This window comes from Oryzias latipes, chromosome 12, assembly GCF_053564925.1.
Source record: "Oryzias latipes strain Hd-rR chromosome 12, Olatipes_Hd-rR_3.1".
Classification (NCBI taxonomy): Eukaryota; Metazoa; Chordata; class Actinopteri; order Beloniformes; family Adrianichthyidae; genus Oryzias; species Oryzias latipes.
In genome coordinates this window covers 28,809,814-28,821,605 of record NC_136248.1, presented here as the reverse complement: position 1 = coordinate 28,821,605, position 11,792 = coordinate 28,809,814, and positions in this window count along the sequence as shown.

The following is an 11,792-nucleotide window of genomic DNA, read 5'->3' as shown; positions in this document are numbered from 1 at the left end:
TGCTAATTCATTGTTTTGAGTTTTTAAGAGTATTATAATGTTCATTCCTCACAAAAAAAACAAAACAACCCAAAGTGGTATTTTTGATCTGTTCAACGGATTTCTGAGTGTTCCTCTAAAAACCTGCTATTGAGCACCAGCCCCTCCCACTCACCAAAACGAGTCACATTGTGAGATCACAAAGTGAGGAACAGCCCCTTCCAGGAAGAGTCTGTGGTGCCAGCTCCGCCCCCAGGCTAACACAAACCCACTTTCTCAGCGGCCAAAAAGCTTTAATTTTCTATGCATAATATGAAGATCCATCTTTGCAGACGTTAGGATGTTGTTTGTTTTCGTGCGCAAACGCAGAAATGCTGCGTAGGTCTGTTCTAGGTTGACATCATGAAATGGGTGGCACCCACAAGGAGCAAAAGGCGGAGCCTCAGAGATCGAGTCGTCTTACTTCTGGATTGGAAAATGAGCTGCGAAGACAACTTACATTTCATTAAAAAAAATGATTTAGTGTGCCAAAGGTTATATATATAGTAATCACTTATATGGATAGAGTTTACTCTGAAAGGCTTAATCATAGCATGATACACACCCTTTAATAAAAGTTTAACTTTGGTTGTAGCTGAGGTGTGGCAAAGAAATTCTACATAAATCAAATCAAGCAATCTTTATTTCTACAGCACTTCATACCCTTTCATACCTTGTAATACTGAGTGCTGTACATCTGAATAGATAATGTAAAAACAAGTAAAATATTTTTTTAAAAAAGAGCACACAAACACACACCACCCCTTAAACTGATGGAAGTAAACATTGGGCATCAGGTTGATCATCAGTCTGATGATCTGAATGAATTCAATCTAATAAATATACACTTTAAAAAAGGTGAACGTACAGGGGTGGACAATATTGTTGGTACCCCTCAGTTAAAGAAAGAAAGTCCATAATGCTTACCGAAAGGACTTGAAACGTTCAAAAGTAACAATAAATTAAAATTTATTGAAAATTAAATCATCAAAATCAGCCTTTACTTTTGACTTGTTGATTAACAGAATTATTAAATAAAACAAACTAATGAAACAGGGCTGGACAAAAATGATGGTACCTCCATAAAAGACTGAGAACTTATTGCCCAGGGGGTCATGATGAACTCAGGTATGTCCTTTAATTGACATCACAGCTTTTTTCAAACCCATAACCAGTCAGTTTGCCTATTTAAAGGGAGACAAATAGTCACGTTGCTGTTTGGTTAAAAGGTGTGAACCACACTGAACATGGACAACAGAAAGCCAAGGAGAGAATTGTCCCAGGACATTAGAAACTAAATTATAGACAAACATGGTAAAGTTAAAGGCTATAAAACCATCTCTAAGCAGCTTGAAGTTCCTGTAACCACAGTGGCACATATTAGTTTAAGACCCACAGGACAGTAGCCAACCTCCCTGGAGGAAAATTTATGACAAATTGAGGAGACGGATAGTTGGAACTGTGTCCAAAGAGGCCAGAACAACCTCCAAAGACGTTAAAGGTGAACTCCTAGATCAAAGTACATCAGTGTCAGATCACACCATTCGTGGTTGTTTGAGCCAGAGTGGACTTCATGGGAGACGACCAAGGAGGACACCACTGTTGAAAGGAAATCATAAAAAAGCCAGACTGGAATTTGCAAAAATGCATGTTGACAAGCCACAAAGCTTCTGGGAAATGTCCTTTGGACAGATGAGACAAAACTGGAGCTTTTTGGTAAGGCACATCAGCTCTATGTTGGTAGACTCAAAAATGAAGCATACAACCAAAAGAACACTGTCCCTACTGTGAAACATGGAGGAGGCTCAGTTCTGTTTTGGGGCTGCTTTGCTGCATCTGCCACAGGGTGTCTTGAAGTTGTGAAGGTAAAATTAAATCTCCAGATTATCAAGGCATTCTGGGTAGAAATGTGCTGCCTAGTGTCAGAAAGCTTGGTCTCAGTCGCAGGTCATGGGTCTTCCAACAGGACAACCATCCAAAACACACAGCCAAAAACCCTCAAGAATGGCTGAGAGAAAAGCGTTGGACTATTCTGAAGTGGCCTTCTATGAGCCCAGATCTGAATCCCATTGAACATCTGTGGAAGGAGCTGAAACATGCCATTTGGAGAAGACACCCGTCAAACCTGAGACAACTGGAGCAGTTTGCTCATGAGGAGGGGAACAAAATACCTGTGGACAGGTGCAGAAGGCTCATTGACAAATACAGAAACCGTTTCATTGCAGTGATTGCCTCAAAAGGTTGTGCAACAAAATATTAAGTTGTGGGTACCATCATTTTTGTCCAGCCCTATTTCATTAGTTTTTTTTTTTTTAAATAATTCTGTTAATCAACAACTCAAAAGTTATGGCTGATTTTGATGATTTAATTTTCAATTAATTTTAATTTGTTGTTACTGTTGAACGTTTCAAGTCATTTGAGTCAGCATTGTGGACTTTCTTTCTTTAACTGAGGGGTACCAACAATTTTGTCCACCACTGTACATATATTCAGAGGACTTATATTGTCTCCTGTTTTGAAAAAGTCACACACGAGTTCAATGAACCCTGACGGTCGCTCACATGCAGAGGCAAGTCAAAGTCACACAAAAGACTTTGATAAACAAAAATGTACCGAACATAAGTTGCTGCAGGACAGGATATCAGAACTGCCCTGAAGGCTACAAAACCTAAAAAGGCATCACACGCAGAGAGTTATGCAAGACAGATAACATAGCTGGGAAGACAAGAATCTCGCTCGGAACAAAAAGAAATCTGATAGAATACATACTGTGGGTAATGATGGGTAACAGCGCAGTCGTGCAGCAATCAGTAACTGAAACCCGGTGTGAAAGAAGCGCAGGAATCAAAGCTTAACAAGATTTCAAAATAAATCTGTGACACAAAAAAAACATCATGAAGTGAGACCAAAAAGGAACTGAACAATTCTGTTGATCTAAAATTATGTTTAGCCTTTACTGTTTCTGTGTTTTAGTCAGAATTTAATTTATGATTCACTTTAATGACCCACGCCGATAAATATTCCGCCTTTAACACGTTCTTGTGACATTTTTATCACTATGGAGGACATATAAAAAGAAAATTAAGCTCAAGCGCATTTTTGAGAGGTACGTCTTTGTTTTCCTGGCATCTGGCTCCAAACTGTACGGCTGGATATGGCACCAATGTTGCTCGCCATTTTTGTGTAAACCAAAAGGATGATGGGAAGTAAGGGTGGGCTTACTCCCCACCAGTGGTCCCGCCCAAACTTCCAAGGTGAATTTCTACTGAACTACTGCCGCTCTGCAGAAATTCCCCTAGAAAACGATGCAGGTTGTCAGATTTTTGGCTAAAAACGGCGTAGTCATGATTAATAGACCTCCGGGAACACACTAAAAATACATCAAAAGAGGATGGGAGTGCGGTTTTAAAAGTGTTGTGGCAACAAAATGATTGTGATCTAATAAATAAATCAGTTTTAATATTTACACAAGTTGTACTTTTCTTTGACTTTCGCATGTTTTTGTTCGAACATGCTATGGGCGGCCACGGCAGAGAGGTTGCAGGTTCGGTTTGCACGCCCATGTTCTGAAGTGTCCTTGAGCAAGACACTGATTTGGCAGCAGAGCCACCATCAGTGTGTGAATGTGTGTGTGTGTGAATGCGGCTGTGACTGTACAGTGCTGTGGGACTTCTGAGAAGGTAGTAAAGTTCTATATAAGTATACGCCATTTACCATGCTCCATGTTTCATTGAACACATCTTGGCAAAAAAGAAAAACAGAGGTGAGAGCTGACAGAGTTTGTTTTAAAATGTTAAGCTCCTAACACCAAAAAATACCAATACATGGCATAATTTAAAGCCTTGTAACCCTTGTGCTATCCTAGGCACTTTAACATTGGGAGTTGGGTCATCTAGACCCACTAGACAGTGCGCTGAACCATTTTTTCTTCAATGATTTGTGATCTTCACTGGTGTCTATGGATTACACGAAATCTTTCCACCTTTATCCACCTTTGTCATGGTGGGGAGAACACGTCAATGTAAGGGGGGGGGGTCATCTAAAATAGCACAAGGATTAAATACTAATCTATGCAAACAAGAAACCTAAAATCTAACTGAAAAAGAGCAAATAAAAATTGGATTTAAAATGTTTGACCTGATTTTTGTTGTTAGTGGTCTCTGTATTACCCTTAAATAAATAAGAAATCAATATAAGACAACTCAAATACAAGAGGATTACTTCTCCATTTGTGAACACATTGCAAAACCTAACTGCTTTAACAGAAGTGGTAAAAATAACTGGGTGCAGTAGTTTTAGACTATGAGACTTGTTGGTGTAGACACCAAAATAAGTTGAACACAAAGTACTGAAAGTATAAATGTTGCTAGACGTCATACAAGAAAAAAAAAACATGTGTGGTCAAAAGCACACAAACACACTCCCAGCTGGCGCCTCTCAGTAAAAGCTTCTTCTTACTATTTAAGCAGATGAGTTATCTGTGGTTTACTATCATCAGTCAATATTTGTTTGATGCAGGTAAAGTCTTTGTTAGATCCACTCATAATGGGAGTTGTAACAAAGTGGAGGGTCGTAGACAAGAGTGGCCATATCTTTAGGGGTTCAGTTGCAGTTCCCTTGAGCCTCATGAGACTCACCGTAAGCGACATCATGAAAATAGAAAGTACCATTGTCGTGTGTGTGGCAAGTATTGTGAATTATTTTTATACAAAACGTAGGTTGCACGCACCTATGACGCACAGTACACCAAACTCTAGACATTAGTGAGGTGAGAGTACTGCCCCCTTACTGACCCAGAAGGAGTGCTGCACGTACATGTGATGCGTAAGTCCCATCTACATCATCCTCACTTCCCCTCATGTTGTTTAGGTGTTCTCTATGACCTGCTGCCCTTAGCTGCCCGTAGAAAAAATGTGCACGAACATTTTCTCTGTTCGGGTTCACAGAGTGGTCTACGACCTTGCTTTTCCTGCAGGTCACCTACACGCCCGTACAGGTTTGCCCGGTTTTTGCCCACAGGTCAAATCAAATCAAATCAAACTTTATTTATAAAGCACTTTTCATATAAAAATATAACACAAAGTGCTTTACATTAAAACACAACAAAATATAAAAACAAGCATGACGATTAAAATAAACAAGCACAAAAATAAATAAATAAATGAATAAAAATAAATAAATAAATAAATAAATAAATAAATAGGACCCCCCTCCCAGTACCTACCCCCCCACTCCTTTCACCCCCCCCCCCCCCTAACTGATGGGGAAAGACAATGAGAAACATGCCCCATATCTACCTGTAATCAGTTCTCGCAGGTAAATGGATTTCATAAATCAACCCAAAATAAAAGCACAAACCACCACAATAACAATGCTCACAGGACTGAACTCATCTGGACTCGTGTTTTTGTTGACCAAAGTGATCCGAGATGAACCACCTTTATGGATCTCCACCTGCAAAGATCAGGAATCCAACAATAAAATCCAGGTGAACTTAAATAAATTTAGGTTACAGAACCCAAAAGTCACAGGCCCTCCTTTTTTGTTTGCTATTTATAATTATGTATAACATGTTCTTGATAATCCTCATTTTTGTTTTCAAACTTTTGTTTTTTCTGTAGTTCAATTTATTCAAGTTAAAAACTGGCAAATCGGATGGCTCAAAAAGTAGTCGATAGATCTTGCTGGCCCCCGCGTTCGAGGTTCAAAACATCTGATTGACAGATTTTGATGTTAAGTGGTAGGGATGTGGTCTTCCAACAAGCTCACTCATTATTGGTGGGGGTGGTTGCTATGGAAACAATAAGTCAGACCGACTCGGACCATTCTCTGCTTACAGACGATGTCTGGCTCCAACATGCCGGCATTCACATTTTGAAAAATAAAATAAATAAATAATATAAATATATAAATTGATTTAATTTGGTTGGAGCCGCAATTAAACAACTTGGTCCGGTTCTCTTAAGCCTCATTTCCACTGAGTGGTCCGGTCCAGTCTGGTATTTTGAGCACTTTCACTATAACATGGATCCATTGAACTGGACCAATTCCTACCATTTTTGGGCTCCCGTTGGTTGTAGGTCCAAAGAAAAATGGATGGACCAGTTAGGGCGGAGCTACTTTTGAAACCAGTTGATTGGCTGAAGGTCATTACGAAATAAGAAGGCGTCAGAAATCATTTTCTCCACCCGCCATCTCCACTCAAACAACATAAAACGCTTTGTTTATACAAAGAACCAAAAGCCAAGCGGGAAAAAAATGAGCCGCTGGGTGACCTCCATTGTTGTCGTTGTTTGCTTCACCCCGTATGCGATGTGACGGTCCAACTTTGAGTGGAAACGCTCACCTGAATTGCCTGGACCATTCTAAACCAGACCGGACTGTGCCTGTTTAGAATTGATGGAACTAGGACATGAGAGGGGAAGTCTCACCAACTGTCAGGCGGAGGCCACATCCTGCAAAGATGGAGACAAACAACCACTTGACAAAAATGTGGGCTATAACCCTTGTGCTATCTTGTGGGGTCAAAATGACCCCACCCTTACATTGACGTGTCATCCCTACCATGACAAAGGTGGATAAAGGTGGAGAGGATTTCATGTAATCCATGGACACCAGTGAAGATCACAAATCATTGAAGAAAAAAGGTTCAGCGCAATGTCTAGTGGGTCTAGGTGACCCCACTCCCAACGTTAAAGTGTCTTGGATAGCACAAGGGTTAAAGGAAATCAAGCGAGTCAGATGACGACTTCTAGGGTTTAGGTCTTCTACTGCCTGCTTTATGCTGAAAAGCCAAATAAAAATAAAAAAAGAGATTTACATATCATTGTTATGTTGCTACTTTTTCCCATTTCAGTTGCTTTTTATCACAAAGAAATGCCACTTTGTTCCGTGTGATAGGTAGTCGCATGATGACTGACACGGGTCACTTAATCTTTATGTCAGAATTCCATCCAAAACAACAGTGTGTCTTAAAATTGAACAAGTTGAGTATCTACAATTCCTAATCGGAACAGCTCTGAAAACCTTCCAAGCAGGATTCTCTTAATGCATTCCACTATTCGGGAAAACATGTCAAAAAGTAATGCAAGGAACGGTAAAGACGATCACAGGTTTTTCTCTTTTGAGTGAGATTTACATTCTTTTGCCACAAGAAAAACATGTTTTTCTGTTATCATCTAGAATCTGTTGGAAGTAATCTGCCTCTGATGGCTCAAATGGTGCGTTGGGGCTCAGATGATGACGCTAAACTCAAAGTACATGGCGGCGGCTTCTTTCATGCCGCCGCCATGGACGTGTCTTTTGAAGAATTCCTTCTGCCACTGAAGGGCCCCTTAAACCAATAATCTTTGTTAATTTAGGAGATTTTATAAATTAGCTTACTTGAATGTGTCGAGTTCTCAGGTTTCCAATCCCCCCCCCCCTCCATTTGCCCCAGCACCACTCACAGGTTATTCTACTTTTGTGAATAAGCTGAGAACTTTCACATGGGTAATCCCATAATGCTCGCTCACATAAGACAAACTTGTGAAATGCATCACCCACAAAGGCTTATTCAAACAAGCCCGACTCCTGTCAAAAAATACGAAAGAGAGAAGACGACGCTTCCTCTGAATGAAAGTCACTTCAGATGAAGGAAGTGCAGACGCAAGACTGCAGACCTACAGCCCGATCAGGCTCATTCATCTAACCTCCACACATCTGGATTGACTGATAAATAACAGTGTCTGCAGAAATTCTTTGTCGTTGCATAATTTTATTATTTTCATGCTCTTGTTCTTTCATTCTCAGAAGGCCTTAAAGTTTGGAGAAAGTTCCGCTCTTCTGTTTTGTAAGCGGCGTTGTGTGAAAGACGGGTCTTTATTCAGTCATTGACTCATTAGACAATGATTTTCTTTGCTGGATTCGCCAGTAAATCCTCCTTTTTCAGTTTTGGTCACAGTTCAAGTGTTCATTGACCAGTGAGAATAAACAGAAAAGCACCAAAATGAGCTGCGTTTCACATTCGGGGTCGATTGTTCTCGTAATTTTAGATGCATTAGCTTCGTCACGGGCTAGTTTATTTTCTAAATTGTTGCATTCATTTTCCCCCTCCGTCCCACTCTGATCATCTGTTGATCTGTTGTCAAAGCGTTCCCAGTGGTCTTTTAATTATCATTGTGCCCTTTTTAGCCAAAACCAAAACATAGTTTCTGCAGAGCAGCAGTACTTCACTAGAAATTCACCTCTAAGTTGTGGGCGAGACTGTCGGTGTTGTTCAAGCCCACCCTCATTTCCCATCATCCATCTGTTTACACTCTCTCCCGCTAGCTTACAGCCCCTCACAACCCCAAGGTAATTTTAGAAGAACAACAAAAATGGTGAGCAACATTGGAGCTAACCAAGCCTACAGTTTATATCCAGATTCAGCTCTGACAAGGAAAACAATGACGTTCATGGATCTATTTGCAGATGGATGCATCAGAAGGGAGCAGAGCAGGGAGCTTGTGACCCGCCCAGTGGATTTTCTACTTAACATATACATTGTTTGTCGATCTGAATTTTTTTGTCTACTCCTGATTCACAACGAATTGAATAAAGAAATATTTAGAAATGCAATTTTAAGCTTAAATTTCGTAAAATATGTCCATGATTAGAAACATGCCACAAAAACATGTTGAAAACACCAAAAACACCATTTTTGTTGGAGTGGGAGCATACTTTCCACACTACAGGTATAGTATATGTGCTCTACTTATATTCAAGTATACTTAATAAAATAAATTTCAAGCGTACAACGTTTTGCGACACAAAATATTTTAATGCGTAATCAGTTAGACTCCAAACCTAAAAGGTATTTTTTTGACTTAACAGAACAGACTTAACCTTTCCCAAAAAGGGCAAAATCAGCAGAACAACAAGCCTGGCAGCTGTTGAAACTTGCCTGGTAAGACCGATTTATGAAAATCAGTCAAGAGACGGAGTCCCTGTTGAAACACAATTTTAATCATAAATATAGAAACATTCGAGAAGATTAGTGCCCGTAGAAGTGTCATAGATGGTAAACCACAATCTAAAAGACATTTTTAACCCAGACTGTTTCGCCATGCCAGTTTTTTTTTTTTGGTTTTCCATTGGAATGAATAGGAGCCTATTCCACAAGCCACCTATTGGTAAGTTGGCTTCCTTCTCTTCAAACCTCCCTGAAACGGGCAGTGGAAGATTTTTGACTGCAACGGCTTTCCACATCGACAGTGCTGGCCGTTAGTTTTTGGTCATTGTTTACCATTTACGGTTTGGACTTGCCCTTGAAATTGCAAAATCCAACTTGCATGCACGTCAGAGTCTTTGGTGAGGTCGCACAAAGATTTCCTTACTTCTTCTCTTTTGTGTTTTCTTCCCAAAACAATGCTGTAAGTATGTATCAATTACCGTCTGAGAGCTTAGCGTTGGTTGTGCTGCCGTCATGAAAAGATCTTCTGGATTGCGAAGGAAAACCAAACATCCTGAGAGTCTAAAATCCAAAAAGCCAACATGATAAAAAAGAGGTGTTGTGGGTAAATGGGGAGTAGTGAGGAGGTGAAAGTGTTTCGTCGACTGAAAAACATCCGGCTTTTGCAAACGTTTCTCTCTGTGGTCAGTACACGTTGGAGAAAACGAGCAGCTGACACATGATAATAAACCAAATGAACCAAAAGTGGGAAGATGTTTGGCTTTTCTCAATCAATGTGATGCAAAAGAGGCCAAAGAAAATATTTAAAAGACCAACTTTGATAATTTTGATTTATTATGGAAAAGCATTCCCAGTTTTGGTCAAAAGGAAAAAAAGTACAGTTTTGTTGGACATAGTTTCTGCAGAGCGGTAGTAGTTTGTTAGCAATTCACCTTTGAGTTGTGGGCAGGATTGCTTGCACACACCTGGCCTAATTTCCCATCATCTTTTTGTTAATACTCGCTAGCTTACAGTCCTCACAACCCCAAACTAACATTACCACTGCAGCAAAAATGGTGACCAATGTTAGAGCTCTCCAGCCGTACAGTTTGGAGCCAGACGAGGAAAACGGACATATGAACTTTTCAAACAGTATTTTTTCGTCTGCTCCTGATTCACAATGATTTGAATAAAGAAATACTCCAAAAATCCATTTAAATCTTTTATTTTTATTTTTAAATACGTCCTGCAATAGAGAAATGCCACGACAACATGTTACAATTCATTGAAGTGGATTTTTAAAATTGCAATATTTTCACTGGAATCACAGTGAATTTGCATCCTGTGAATGACGATAAAACTCACGGAAACTGTTCAGGATCAATTCTTAGTTTTTTTTTGTGGTTGGTAGAAAATGTAGAATACAGAGTTTCCTTTTTGTCCTGATTAGGTTTGAGCTGACGGTCAGCCTCTGTCTGATTCTGAAACACAGAGGATAATCTGAGAATGTTTTGTGATAGGTTTGAGACAGATTTTAGATTACCATGACAACTTGCTGCCTTCACACGTAAATATGCAATTTCTGCTCAAAATTCCGGCAACAAAACTTGTATGCAAGGACATCGAGAAGTCTGGATGTGTTTAAAGGGCCTAAATTATACAAAATCAAAATTTTAGAGCTTTTAGGTGTATTATAATGTTCATTCCTCACAAAACAATACATTCACGCATCTCTGATTCTTTCTCTAAAAACCTGCACCCTAAGCACTAGCTCCTCCCAATCCATGAAAACGAGTCACATTGTGACATCACAAAGTGAGGAACAGCCCCTTCCAGGAAGAGTCTGCGCTGCCAGCGCCGCCCCCCATACTACTCCACTCTGTTTCTCCGTAGAGCTAGCATGATCGGCTACACGCTTTTATTTTATATTCACAATAGGCACATGAAAGTTTGGATGTTGTTTGTTTTTTTGGGCGAGACTCAGTTCCACTGCTGAGGACGACTCTAGCTTGACGTCATGAAATCTTTAGTGTCCCAAAGGCAGTATATGATCATATACAGTATGTGTATACACTTTACTTTAAAAGGCTTAAGAACAGCGTGATGTAGGCCCTTTAAGACGTGTTGGAATCTGGTGGTTTGTCATTCGTTTGGTGAGACACAGCTCCAAGTTGATAGTCGAACAGCCACTGCTCGGCCTTGAATGATAACGCAGACTCAGGGCTGTTTTGGCTGCCTAAACTCCACCACATACAATATTTGGGCTTTAGGGCCAAATCAAACCCAATCAGCAAATAACTCATGGCCCAGTTCGTCCCAACAGACGTCTGACCCCTGCAGCTTTACCCAATCCCAGTAGTGACCCACTGAGCTTAAAAGTTGACCCAACTGAGCCTAAATGGGTCTTTGATCTGTCTATAAAATATTTGCACTTTGCGCCTTTCGGTTTGAAAGTGCCTGCTCACAAATTCATCAAATGCATCCAAGGATTTATGAAGTATTTATTACTTTGGAGACGGTTTCTGCAGGAGTCTGTTCAGAAACATTAATGTTGCATCTGAAACTTTGACCAGAGAGAACGCTTTCCAGTCGTGCAAAGCTAGCGTTTGTTGTCGCTTCAGCTTTTTTAATACCTCAGAACAGGAAGTAGAAAAAAGAATCCTCAAAACAATGAAAAAACACAACAGCAGGAAAGTAGAAAAAAGGTTGTTTAAGTGAATTGTCCCACGTTGCAAACTGTGCTACGCAAGTTTTAGCAGTGGAACACCCAGGAAATGAAATGTGTGATCATGTTACACACAAGATGTCCTGTGGCTGCAGTGAAGGAAAATACAGACTCAGCACTCAAGGGAGTCCAAATGGT